The 14733-nt window shown below is 35.4% G+C and overlaps 2 protein-coding genes across 7 annotated transcripts in view; one reads left to right on the top strand and one right to left on the bottom strand.

Moving 5' to 3' along the window:
* LOC106542357 (uncharacterized) overlaps positions 1-6816 on the bottom strand; it is a 28553-nt gene extending 21737 nt beyond the window's left edge. For 2 of the 3 annotated variants that reach the window (XM_087713523.1, XM_087713525.1), the window contains exon 1: positions 6645-6816. The gene's annotated coding sequence lies outside the window, so the exon portion shown is untranslated. Of the gene's footprint in view, positions 1-6631 lie in introns of all 3 variants that reach the window. The other variant, XM_087713524.1, reaches the window with a different exon arrangement.
* The window catches only part of LOC106542356 (acid-sensing ion channel 2), a 571660-nt gene that overhangs the window by 144138 nt on the left and 412789 nt on the right, over positions 1-14733 (top strand). The window lies entirely within an intron of this gene.

The following is a 14733-nucleotide window of genomic DNA, read 5'->3' as shown; positions in this document are numbered from 1 at the left end:
AAGCATAGTGCAAAAAGTTGATAATATGGAAGGAAAAGTAGAAAGTATACACAACTGGATGCTGAAATATGAAAATAGGATTCAAAAAATTGAAAATAAGATTCAAGAAGGAGAGAAGAAAACTGAAAAGCTAGAGATCAGACTAAGTGATGTAGAAAGAGAGAGCAGTGGAATATTAAGATGGGAGATGGACAGGTCTGAATTTTTTTTAAGATTTCAAAACATAGAAGAAGAAAAAGGAGAGGACTTAGTTCAGATAATTTCAAATATTTTGATAGATGTTCTGGGGATGTCCCAGGACCAAATAAAAGAAACAATCGATGAGACTTTTAGAATATACACAAGGTATGCAATGAGAAATGCTCTTCCAAGAGAAGTGCATGTAAGATTCACTAAGAAAACAATTAAATCACAGATCCTACAGAAAATGAGAGATAGAAAATTAGAATATAAAGGAAAGGAGATTGTAGTACTCAAACAAATTCCAAGAGAGGTGAGAGAGAGGAGAAGAGAATATAAATTTCTGACCAAAGTATTGATAAAAAAAGGTGTTAACTACAGATGGCTCATACCGGAAGGTTTATTATGTACTTGGCAAGGACAAAGACACAGGATAGATACAACTGAGAAGGCAGAAGCTTTCTACGAAGAATACTTTAGAGAAACGGCGGAGAAAGCTGGGAAAGACGATGCAGTGATACAAATACTGGAACCACCCGTAACCGCGACCGAAAAAATAGAAGGAGCAGTAGGTGGAAGTGAGAAAGAAGGGGAGACAGGGAATGGGAGCCGCAAAGAAAAACGAGAACCTAGATCCACTAGAGCGATAAACCCTGTATATAAAGTATAAACATGGAAGAAAGAAAAATGATTACAATTAACATTAATGGACTCAATTCGATAACTAAAAGGAAGAAAGTATTCCATAAATTAGAGAAATTACAACTTGACATAATCTGTCTGCAAGAAGTACATATTCAAAAGAAATATGAACATTTACTGACTCAACCAAAGCTTGGGAAAATGTTTTCATCATTGGCAAATTGTAAGAAAAGAGGAGTGGTCTTCTATATTAAAGGCAACATCCCAACAAAAGTAGTATACGCAGAGGAAGAGGGAAGAATTTTGATGGTGGAAATTATGGATACTAAAAAGACACTCCTAATTGGAATCTACGCCCCCAATGAAAAACAAGATGAATTCTACAAAAAACTACACAAAAAAGTTTTGGAACTAGACTATGCTGATATTTGTATGATGGGAGACTTTAATGGCATTGTGAATCAAAATATGGACTATAAAACACATAAAACAAAAAAATTAAATAGGAAGCCTCTGCCGAAATCTTTTTTTAGGATGACAGATGAACTAAATTTAAAAGATATATGGAGAGAAAGAAACGTTAAAAAAGAACAATATGCCTTCTACTCAAATAGACATTCTTCATTCTCTAGAATAGATATGATATGGGTCTCAGCGGAGTTGAGCTCCAACATAAAAGAAATTGAGATTGAAGCAAGTACCTGGGCGGACCACAATCCAATTTTAATTAAATGGAAAGGCCAAAGGGCAAGATCTAGATGGACACTAAACAACACTATATTGAAAGAAAAAGAGTTTGTACAAAAAATGGAAAAAGAGCTAGTCCTTTTTTTTAAAGAAAATAGGAAAGAAGATACGTCGTTGCAGAATCTCTGGGACACAATGAAGGCTGTTATCAGAGGTTTGACAATAGACTACACAAGGAAGAGAAACTCAAAAAAAAGACAAATGTACAAAGCTTTAGACAATGACTATAAAATACTTGAAAGAGACCTACAGAGAGCACCACAAAAAAAAGATGTTAAAATAAAAATGGACATAATCAAACACAAAATGGACCTATTAGAAAAGGAAGAACTGGCACAAAAAATTAGAGGTGCCAAACAGAATTATTTTGAAAATGCGAACAAACCAGGCAGGTGGTTAGCATATAAGATGAAAAAAGAGAGAGAAACAAAGAAAATACTTCAACTAAGAGATAAACAAGGAGAAATTCAATATGGGAATACCGAAAAAAAAAATTATACATGACTACTACGTTAAACTCTATGAACAAGAGAAGGTGGAGGAGGGACGAGTCAAAAAGTATCTACAAGATGCCAATCTCCCCCAGGTACCAGATGGAACTAGAACAATGTTAGAAAGAAAAATAACAATGATGGAACTAACAGAGGCACTTAAAAAACAAAACAATGGGGAAGCCCCAGGACCAGATGGCCTACCCGTGGAATTCTATAGAACATTTGAAGAAATATTGACCCTCCCACTCTTACAAGTCATGAATGAAGTGATGACTGAGAACCAAATACCGAAGTCATGGTCAGAAGCGTATATCACATTACTACCCAAGGAAGAGACTGACTCAACACAAATCAAGAATTATAGACCAATTTCTTTATTAAATTCAGACTACAAGCTATTTGCATCGATACTAGCTGAGAGACTTAAAAAATACTTAAATGGCTTCATTCATTCAGATCAAAATGGCTTTTTACCTAAAAGACAAATCAAAGACAATATGAGAATAATTTTGAATACCTTGGAATACTATGAGGCCCACCCAGAAAAACAATTGGCATTGATGTTCCTAGATGCGCAGAAGGCCTTTGATAATGTGAATTGGCAGTTTATGTTTTTGCAACTGGAGCAGATGAACTTTGGCAAGAAATTCACTCAAAGTATACGAACGATATACCAGAAACAAGCAGCAAAGATAATGGTAAATGGAGAACTAACAGAACCGATTGAAATAAAGAGAGGTACAAGACAAGGCTGCCCACTACCACCGCTACTCTTTGTCCTAACACTAGAGGTCTTAAATAGAAAGATTAGAGAAGAAGAAGAAATAAGAGGAATGAAAATTAAGAGAGAAGAGTATAAACTGCAAGCGTTCGCAGACGACTTAGTTTTCATTCTTGAAGATCCATTAGAAACCGCACCCAAATTGTTAGAAAGAATAGAGGAATATGGAGAAGTAGCAGGCTTGAAAATAAACAAAGATAAAACAAAGATCATGACAAAGAATATCCCAGCTACACAAAAGGAACAGTTGTCAGAAATGTTGCAGATTCAAAACACAAGTAAGATTAAATATTTGGGGATACATTTATCACCTAGATGTAGCACTCTTAAAGAGGATAATTATACCAGATTAAAACGACAAATAGCAATCGATTTGGAGAAATGGGAAAACTTGCATTTATCAATGATGGGAAGAATTTTCACAATTAAAATGAACATTCTACCTAGAATTCTATATCTGTTTCAGACAATCCCAATTAGACTGGGTAAGGATTTTTTTCTAGACTTAAATAAAATAGTTTTGAAACTTATTTGGCAAGGGAAAAAAGCTAGAATAAAGCTTAAATTACTACAAGATGTTAGATCAAGAGGTGGTTTTGGATTACCCGATTGGGAGCTATACTACCAGGCAGCAAATCTGATGTGGATTAAGGAGTGGATATCATTAAAAAACTCTAGATTATTGAACGTAGAAGGTCACGATCTGCTGTTGGGATGGCATGCTTTCTTATGGTATAAGGGAACTAAACCACATGGTTATTTTAGAAGACATTATATAAGGGAGGCGTTGTTGTTAAATTGGGAAAAGATTAAAAAATTACATTATTTAAAAATTCCAGTCTGGACATCAACAATTGAAGCATTCTCGTATCCGATAATACATAAAAAGGAACAAACAGTTAGATATATAGAATTACTGAATACAGAGGGTGAGCTCAAATCTAGTCAAGAGTTGAAGCAAGAAGGGATGGAAATGAACTGGTATTCATATGTACAGATACAATCTAGATATAATGAAGATAGAAAAACTAAAGGTCTCTATAATAAAATGACTGAGCTAGACAAAATTCTAACAGGTACTGATGAAAAAGTAATTAAAAAACTATATGGATATTTATTGGAGTTTAAATTGCATGAAGAACAAGTTAAAGAAACTATGATTGCTTGGGGGAAAAATTTTAAGTATGGGATTGATTTAGAGAATTGGCAGAAATTGTGGTCTCAAAATTACAAAATGACAATGTCTACTGCATATAGAGAAAACTTGTATAAGATGTTTTACAGGTGGCATCTACCCCCGACCAGAATCGCAAGAATGTTCAAGAATAAATCAGAAAAGTGTTGGAAATGTCACCAGATACCTGGCTCATACTACCACATGTGGTGGACTTGCACTGAAGCCAAAAGATACTGGACTAAAATCCACATGTGGTTGGAGAAAATGATACACAAACAAATAGACTTTAAACCAGAGGTCTTTTTATTGGGAATCTTACCAGAAATCTACAACAAAGACTTAAAATATTTGATTGTAAATGTGTTAACAGCAGCCAGAATTGTATTTGCAAAAAACTGGAAAAATGAAACAATACCAAAAGAGGAAGAAATCATTCGAAAAATAATGGACTGTGCCGAAATGAGTAAATTGACATTTGAAATTAGAGAGCAAGAGGATGAACAATTTTATAAGATATGGGACTTGTTTTATCAATGGCTAAAGGAAAAAAAACAAAATCTTGGAAATGAAAAATGATACACTTATGTCTTAATTGGAGAAAGTAAATAATGATATAATTATGCTGTGAAATAATTCAACAATGATATAAGGAAGTACTAATATAAGGTCTGGTGATATAATGTATAAGGTTAAGAACTTACTATAATGATATTTCGCTGCTGATAAGGCAATTCTAATAGGGGAACAAATGAAAACTGGTATATACAGGCAGCGATGCCTTGTTGAATAATGAAGGAATAAGATCTCTGTTTGAAGGTATGAAATGCAAGATTAACAATGAATAGAAGTATATTCTCTGGGGGAAAATAATGCTAAGGTTAACTGAATATATATTGTAGAAGGAAAATGAGACCTTTAGTTACATTAGAGGAAATATCTGAGATGGTAAACATTATTTGAAGATGTAGATGTTAAAACAACCGTAATCAAACGACATGCTGCATGTGATGATGGTTTTTTTTTTTTTTCCTCTCTTCTTTTCCATTCCTTTTTGGACCTTTTTTTTTTTCTCCCTTTTTGGCCTCCCCCTCCTCCCCCTACCCCTTTTTTCCTTTTTTTTTCTTCTCTCTCTCCCTTGTTTTATTTTGTTGTTTTTTGTTTCTTAAACCCTAGCTTATTGTGGTGCTTATCAAATATACAATAGAGAGATACGGGATGTATAAACTTAGTAGGGATGCACCTGTGATTAAACGACATATTATATGTGAAGATGGGTTTTCCCTCCCCCCCCTTTTTCCTTTTCTTTTTTTTTCTTTTTTTTTCCCATCCTCTCCCTTTCCCATTGTTGTCTGTGTAATAAAAAATAAAAATAATTTAAAAAAAAAAGAACTGTATTTATGGTTAACTTAAACTGAGAAAGTAAACTGAGTTCTGCCAAATTTGTTTTCTTACCAGTGAACACATTATAAGTTTTCTTCAGTTTTTGCTACAAAGGAACCCAAATAACTACCCTTTTTACAGGTTTATCATATGTAGGAATATTATTTTGTCTCCCACAAAAGCTACTCCTGGATCCTTCCTCCATCACTTTCCTCTGCATCTATTAACTCAACTCATAGGTAACAGACACTAAGGAGAGGTAGAAGGTGATTTGGGAAGGAGATCTCCTGATCTTTCTGCTCAACACTGCTGCCTCCTTCAGTATTATCCTGCATACTATCTCTTTGCTTGTAATTTGTCATGCAAACCTATTTCTAGGTTTAATGCTTTTAAAGCAACCATAAACCTATGTTCAGAAATATCCTAGCAGATCACAAGTGGAGTACACCTCTATGTTCTAAAATGGGCAGCGAGGCCAATAGCTAAACCTGCCATTCAAAGCATCATCTATACTTACCCAGAAAAGCCATTGATTCCATTTTTTTTCACTACTAAGAATAAATAAAGTCAGAGGAATCTATCAATCACTTTCCTTAACTTGTTCACATTAAGTTGTAAGGACATCACATTTTCCTGCCTCATTGTTGAGGCATAAGAGAACTTGGGCATCAGGACAATAAAATTTATGCCAGTCTAGTTTTCTGCTAACCCAAGGACTGATGGTTACAATTTAATGTGATTCAAGCTGTGTCTGTGGTTGGTACTGAGTTTTTTGAAAAAAATCATTCTTTCGAAATCTCTGCCTCTTTCTTCAAATAACTACAATTCCCTAAAGATGGATGTTGTCTACAGTATGTCTTTTTAATTAGACATAACGTACTAGTTTACTTGATAAATTTTATGATTGAGCAAAAATTTGTATATTCCATGAGAGAAAGGCAAGTCTTTTAATAGTTGACATATATCTCTATATATGTGCTGAGGTCATAAATTAAAAGGTTTTTTAGAGTATTAACTTGATATATGAAAGAAATTTTCATTTCAATAGCCTCTGCCTACTATTGTCTGAACATCTCTGTTTTGGGCCAAGGATCATCAGATTAAATGTTTAAATCTCTTTTTGTTGTCCAGACTTGGGTTTAAATCATCAATGATTATTAGTCAATAATTAATATTAAATGAAAAAACTTTAATCAAGCACAGGTGTGCCCGTGTGAATATACAAAGTACTTTTTGTTCGTACCTGAATTACCAGAGTCAGCTCCCCCCAAGGTGGGGTTAGAAGGTTCCGCTTCCAAATAGACATAGTATTTTAAACAGCTTTTAGTCACTGCATGTTTTCTGTTTTGAAACTCTTGTTCTTCTGTTCTTAGTGTTGAGAACCTACACTTACCTGTACTCTCTCAATGTATGTTGTGTTGCCTTATCAGCTGCTGACACTCAACAATGACATTCATTGTCCCCCTACTTTTCACACAGAAGCTGTTTTATGACATCACTAATGTCTTTATTATCATTGTAGTTAGGCATTTTCTCCTGAATTAGGACATAGAGACATTATGGACAAATAGATAATTTAACTTACTTTATTGTAGTTTTTCTGTCCAGAGAAATATAATGACAACATTCAAAATTCAGCAATAATATTATAATGATTTCAGATGTGATGAAAATTTTAAATCCCAATGCATAGATTTCATTCTTAAAAATTACTCACTTTTGGGACTAAAGGCTTGGCTGCCTTCTGGACTGCCTTATATAGGGAGAAAATATAAATTATAATCCTGACATACCTTTAATAGATTATCTATATATCATCTATATAAAACATGGAATTTTAAAAGCTACTAGTTTCTTTTGAGGGAATAAGCAATACCAATCTTTCAAAATTATTTTCTAGTGTACTCCACATGATAAAACTGTTTTTGCTGGTTATTGCTGCAGGTTGTAGGAAAAAAGTCAAATAATAGTACATTTAGCTGGTGCAATTAATGCCATATAAATAATCAGTCAATATCCTCCTATTTTCACATTTCTATTTTGAACCAGTTAAATGATCTTTAAAGGCGGATGTGACCAGTAATCCTGATGTCTCCAGCACATCAATAACTTTAGCTAAGTCTGCTTTCTCTTGTATGAGGGAAAACTGCTACACAATGAAATTTCTTTATTTACAGTTGAGCTTGTCTTTCCTTAGTCCGTAACCCACCATCTTTGTTATAAATCTAAATTCTGATATTATTAGAGGAAGAAAATTATTTTTCCCATTCATTCTTTTTATGAACTTGATTTTATAAATTATCTACATGAATCTCTCTTACTGCCTCTTGCCAACCTCTCCCCCAAGCCCCAATCTTCCAGCTCTAAATACTTTAGACTTTTTCAGTGGAAGTTTTCTTTTCCTAAATTTGTTGCACTTTTTACAGTTTTTCTCATTTTACTCTATCTTTCTGAAGACTTTTAGAAACATAGCAGTTTTCTTAATATTGCTAAACCATTATGTTTTGTTGAGTCCAGTTGAAATTATGGAATTAGATGTGATGGCGCAGTGGTTAGAATGCAGCATTGCAGGCTAATTCTGCTGTCGTCCAGGTGTTCAGTCCTTACTGGCTCAAAGTTGACTCAGCTTTCCATTCTTCTGAGGTTGGTAAAATGACCCAGATTGTCGGGGGTGGGTGGGTATATGCTGACTTTGTAAAATCGCTTAGGGGTGTAAGTGTATGAAGTGGTGTATAAGTCTATGTGCCCTTGTTATTGCTATTATCCATTTTGTTTCATCTTAGCCATATTGATGAGCTGTCTGAATATTCTAAAGGGGCCATTTAAATGGCAGATTTGGCTCATTTTGCGGACACATGAATTCATCAGCCAGGCAGTTAATCTTTTATTTTGTATTTGAGCAAGCACAATTTCTCTACCCCCAAATTTCTGAGACAAAAAACAACAACAACAACCCATCATCCCTGTATTAATGATTTTTAATAATCGTTTCATAGCCCTGGTTCATTTTAATGGGGCTTTCACAGCAGCCTATAGAATATAAGTAGATCAGAATGTTAATATGTTTGCCTTGTGCTTGATGTATATGCATACTGTAAATTGAATAATTTATATGCTAATGTTTTGACACATGTCATCATTTGCCTTCCTTCCAGCCAGTTAATATGTGTCACAGGACCCTCCACAAACAGATTGAAAAACATGACAAGGGTGAGTTGAGGGTAAGGCTTAGTCGTTCAGAACATCATGTATAGTATTGAATGCACAAAAGATCTCAATGCCTGCCCACGGTACTTTTGGAGCTGGAAGTCATGATGATGGTTCCCACAGTTGTCCAGGCCTTTGGGGACAAACTAATCCAGAATTTCAAGGAAATCTGGATCCACCTTTGCCAGCACTTGGTAGCTAGCCAGGAGCCCGAGATTTTATTGAATAGCACTATGTCACTTTAAAGAAGGCAGATTCCATCTTCATCAGAGAGTGCTCCATTATTCATCCTATTCTTTGCGCTAGATATGCCTTTGTTCTAAAAAAAAAGAGTATGTTACTGAATAACTGAAACTGAAATAACTTTGGCAAACTGCCAAAGCCTTGGAGAATGCTGTTAATAGAAAAAAGAAGATAATCCTATATCTTTGTTTTATTCTAATCTGTAATTTTGCATTTTCAGTTCATTAACTCCATCAATATACAATTTTTCTTCACTTCAAATGTGCTGTCATAATATGCTTGCTGTTAAGTTTCCTACTTGACTGTTGATATGTAGTGGTTGGAAATATCAGTGGATTACCCAGATCAGTATCTGCATAGATACAGCATGATGGGTCATGTATAGAAGAAAGCAGCAATAAGTAGCTTGGTTTCCAACTATAGTCAGTAATAAAAGGATAGTAGTTTGCGTGATCACTTCAAAGAAGATCTGTGTTTTTTGTAATATGGACCCTATTGTATTTTTCTTGTTCTGATACATATTATGGAAATTATAAATGGGCATAGCAATTACTAATTTAGAAAAAACAATGTTTATTCTTATACAAAGTTAGAGTTTAATTTAGAGCTGCTTAATATGCATTAAAGCACACACATTATCCCAAATCCCAGAGATACTAAGAGATGCTCCTGTTTCCAAATCTGTAATGGATCTTGGAGGACTGAGCCAGGGAGACATATTAATAGCAAATTAATGTAGACATAGACATGTAAATAGCTTCCCAAGTCGTGCTGTGCTGCCTTATGGTAGTTGTGGTGGTGCTGTTCCTGGGAGAGATGAATGAAAAATGCTGGCAATCTGTGGTAGAATCTGGTGCTAAGTCACAAAAGGGAGGAGCAAAGAGACAAATCAGTCTTGTGTCTTTAGTATGCAGGAAGAGAAACAGAAAGGATCCTTCCTAATTCTTCCAGCTTTTATGTGATAGTTGTTCAGAGTATGCTTTAATCTGCAAAATTCCAATCTATAGGCAAACAACAATAAAAAGAAACTGTTTGAGCCATTCCATTTTTTTGTTTCTCCGTGAGTGATAGAGTTATGCCATGGATATACTGTATATCCCAATAGAGTCACTCAAGGTATGAGGGTCATCCTAACTTTCTAACTATTCATACCTTATGTTGGGCAGCAATGATATAGCAAGATGCTGGATGATCACTTAAGTGCCAGTGGCAAAGATTTCAACTCATTCTGTGCAGAAATAGTCAGTGGTAAACCATTTTTGTATTTTTACGGAAAAAAACCCTGCACTGGTGGAATATGAGCCCTTAGATTAGATAATGGGAACAATGCCAGAGTTGTTGAGAGTCAAGAGCACATAGGTTTAATAAATTATGGCTTGTTGCACAGCCAGCCAGATGTTCAGACTGCATTTGGCATTTTTATCCATTTATGGAATGCTCCCCAAGAACCTGGGATAAGCAGATACGGATGTTTGATGGTGTATCATTATTATTTTTTGTAAAACTATATTAACAGAATATTGCCAAACTGAATTTGCTTCCCCTTCCATCTCTTTATCTTGTCTCAAAGGAGGTTGTCTCAACATTTACCCATGTTCTTGCCCCAGACTCAGAGCTCTTATCTTAGTAGTGACTTTTTCTCCTGTGCTATAAGGCCATTATCTCAGTTTTCTAAATAGAAATGTAAAATGATTGATGATATAATGCTGGATGATGGGCCTCTCAAGTCAGATGGCACTCAATATCAATTGAGGAAGAGCTGAGGACCTTTTGGAATACTAATGGTGTTTATGCTATGACTATAATAATGCATTTGAGACATTTAGTTGCTGATGTTGCCATACAGGAAGAGAAATTCTGAAGCTGTAAAGACAGAAAAGGGGGGACATGAAATGTACGAATCATGAACACAAGAAAGCTCAACATAGTGAAAGATGAAGTAAACAACTACACATTGAGATGGATTGGAACTGACCACTATCAGTCATAGGATTACATTGTTATTCAGGACATCAAAAACAAAGAAATATAATATTGCTTGCATAACTGGAAGAAGTATAGGAAAAGTAATAGTTACAGTGCAATCAATGATCAAATAATATTAATCAGACTTTGTGAACAACCCTTTAACATGACTATTATCATTATTTATACCCCAATTACTGATGCAAAAGAGGAGTTTTATGATAAAGTTAAATTTGAAATTGAAAGCACATGCAGGTAACATGTGCTACTTATGATTAGACACTGTAATGCCAAATTTGGAAACATTGAAGAGGAAAATGTGGCTGGTCAGTATGGCTTTGGGGTCTAAATTAAAGCAAGAAACTGATTTATCATTTCGGCCAATGCAATGATTTGTTCATGGCTAACACTCTTCAAACTACCAAAATGATCCTTGTAAACATGGACATCATCAGGCAGAATGCATAGAAATAACAATGGTTATATTGGTTTTAAAAGGAGGTGCAACAACTCAATTATATTATCAGAGATATGACCAGATGCTAATTGGAGAACAGATCAGAAACAGCTCATGTGTGGATTCTGAGTTAAGCCAAAGAAGAAGAAGAAGAAAGTCGGCTGTTCAAGTTCGGCTGTTCAAATCTCACCGGCTCAGGGTTGACTCAGCCTTCCATCCTTCCGAGGTGGGTAAAATGAGGACCCGGATTGTTGGGGGCAATATGCTGACTCTGTAAACTGCTTAGAGAGGGCTGAAGGCCCTATGAAGCGGTATATAAGTCTAACTGCTATTGCTATTGCTATTGCTATCAGATTTGTACAATAAAGTTATGTAACTACTTTATTGTAAGTTTACACTAACAGAATCTTGCAACTCTGAATGTGCCTTTTCCTTCTTTCGTTATCCTAAAGAGAACTAGGGATGGTCAAGTCTGAGATGTTTTCTCAAATTCCATTCCTATATTGGACTCAATTTTCTTTATGTGCTTCTTTGGCTGCAGCTATTTCTCTTCTTTTTCAAGGTTATTCTCACAGCCTATTTCAGATCTTGAAGTTATACCTATCAGTTTCAAGGAGAATCTAAGGAATCATTTGAAGCCCAGCCATTGATAGAATTGTGGAATGAACATAAATATGTCATTAAGGATGAATGTGAAAAGAGACTGCCAAAGATGAAGAAACAGAACAAAGCAAAATGGATATCAGAAGAAAATTGGAAATTGCCAAGAAGAGAAGAGATTCCAAAACTATAACAGACAAAACTTTCAGAGAGGTACTTAATGAATTTTAAAGAACTGTTAGACAAGTAGCATTAAAAAAGAAAACTTAAGCAAGCACATTGACTATAGTAACAGAGATGGGGGGGAAAGAAACGTATTTCAAAAAAATCTCTGAACTATGAACTCAGAAGGCAGTTCCAACTTCAACCTGGTATGTGAAAGGATACCTATGGACAAATACTATAGTAACTGACTCAAGAGTGATCAAAGAAAAATGGAAATATGAAAAGAGTATACTGAAATATTGTTTATTAGGATGTGAACATGCAAAATATTCCCTACTTGTATGAGAAGATGAATTATAATCAGTACTCTCGTCATTTATGAAGTTGGACAACTACCCAAAGTAGTTAGCAAGAAGAAGATCCACTAGAGTTCTAACCAAGTGTAATGGTATGTGGAAATGTTCTTGAGGAATGAATTCCTTGCCAAAGGAATAGTTGGACAAGAGAGGAAGGAGTCCCCAGTGTTTTAATGGTCAGGGGAAAAAAACTTAGGAAGAGCATGCCCTAAATGTCAGATGGTTAAAAGTAACTGTGGGAATTTGTACTTTTAGGCTTGCAAGATTCTGTTAATGTAGTATTACAATAAGTTCAATTAGCTCATCTGGCTCTGTTTTCTGTCTGGTTTAGCTAGGTGGGCTGATTTGAAGTTATGCCAGAAAATCTGGAGAACGACACAGTGGCCAATGGATTGAAAGAGGTCAATCTATAACCTAAAAGACATACTAGATGTTCAAACTGGCTTTAGAAAAGACTAAGTAGCATTAGACATTATTAGCTGATATATGATAAATAATTGAGAAAATCAAAGACTACCAAAAAGAAGTAGATATGTCCTTCACTGATTATATAAATACTTTTGATTTGTTAATCATGTCAAGCGCTGGAATGTGCTCAGAAAAATGGGAATTTCCAGAGATCTAATTGTTCTCATATGAAACCTACATGGTTAGAACACCACATATAGATGGACTGGTAACATGAAGTGTCTCCAGGTTGGCAAAGAAATGCAACAAGGTTTGATATCTTATTCCTATTTGTGGAAGCAAAATTGGAAGCTATGTAGAAAAAGATGAATGTTTAAAATTAGAATGCTTTAAAATTGGAGGAAAAAGCATGAATAGTCTGCCGTAGGATAACAATACCCATGCAACCAAAAATACAAAAGGTTTGCAAGCTCTAGTAATAAAAGTCAGGAAGCATAGTGTGAAAAATGGGATTAAAATTAAAAATTAAATATATATTCAAATCACCAGGACCGGATGGATTACATCCCAGGGTTCTGAAGGAACTGGCAGACGAGATCTCAGAACCACTGAACTATATCTTTCAGAGATCCTGGAGCACTGGGGAACTGCTAGAAGACTGGAAAAGGGCTGATGTGGTTCCCATCTTCAAAAAGGGAAATAAATAGATCCAGGAAACTACAGACCTATCAGTCTGATCTCAATACCAGGAAAGATTCTGGAAAAGATAATCAAGCAACAAATTAGCGAACACCTAGACGTAAACAAAGTAATATCCAAAAGCCAACATGGGTTTGTCAAAAACAGATCATGCAAGACTAATCTTATTGCATTCTTTGACAAAGTGAGAAAATTAGTCTTCCAGAGGAATGTTGTTGATATAATTTACTTGGACTTCAGTAAGGCATTTGATAAAGTAGACCATAACCTACTACTAGATAAAGTTGAAGAATGTGGGTTAGACAGCATCACCACCAGATGGATTTGTAACTGGCTGACTAACGGCACTCAATGTATAGTCCTCAATGAACTGCATCTACATGGGGGGAAGTATGCAGTGGAGTATCCCAAGGCTCTGTTTTAGGCCCAGTACTCGTCAACATCTTCATCAATGATTTGGATAAGGGAATGAATGGGGAACTTATCAAATTTGCAGATGACACCAGGCTGGCAGGAATAGCCAACACTCCAGAAGATAGGCTTAAGATACAGAAGGATCTTTACAAACTTGAATATTGGGCACTATCTAATAAAATGAAATTCAATGGTGAAAAGAGTAAGGTTCTACATTTAGGCAAGAAAAACGAAATGCACAGGTACAGTATAGGTAGTACCTTGCTCAATAGTAGTAACTGTGAGAGGGATCTTGGAGTCCTAGTGGACAACCATTTAAATATGAGCCAGCAGTGTACAGCCGCTGCCAAAAAAGCCAACACAGTTCTAGGCTACATAAACAGAGGGATAGAATCAAGATCACATGAAGTGTTAATACCACTTTATAATGCCTTGGTAAGGCCACACTTGGAATACTGCATTCAGTTTTGGTCGCCATGATGTAGAAAAGATGTGGAGACTCTAGAAAGAGTGTAGAGAAGAGCAATAAAGATTATTAGGGAACTGGAAGCTAAAACATATGAAGAACAGTTGCAGAAACTGGGTATGTCTAGTTTAATTAAAAGAAGGACTAGGGGAGACATGTTAGCGGTGTTCCAATATCTCAGGGGTTGCGACAAAGAAGAGGGAGTCAAGCTATTCTCCAAGGCACCTGAGGGAAGAACAAGAAGCAATGGGTGGAAACTAATCAAGGAGAGAAGCAACTTAGAACAGAGGAGAAATTTCCTGACAGAACAATTAATCAGTGGAACAACTTGCCTCCAGAAGTTGTGAATGCT

The sequence above is a fragment of the Thamnophis sirtalis genome, unplaced genomic scaffold, assembly GCF_051295495.1.
Source record: "Thamnophis sirtalis isolate CommonGarterSnake01/CBP01778 unplaced genomic scaffold, rThaSir2_p1.2 scaffold_4, whole genome shotgun sequence".
NCBI lineage: Eukaryota > Metazoa > Chordata > Lepidosauria > Squamata > Natricidae > Thamnophis > Thamnophis sirtalis.
Note: the sequence above shows the minus strand (reverse complement) of the source record. Positions and strands in the feature narration are given on the sequence as shown.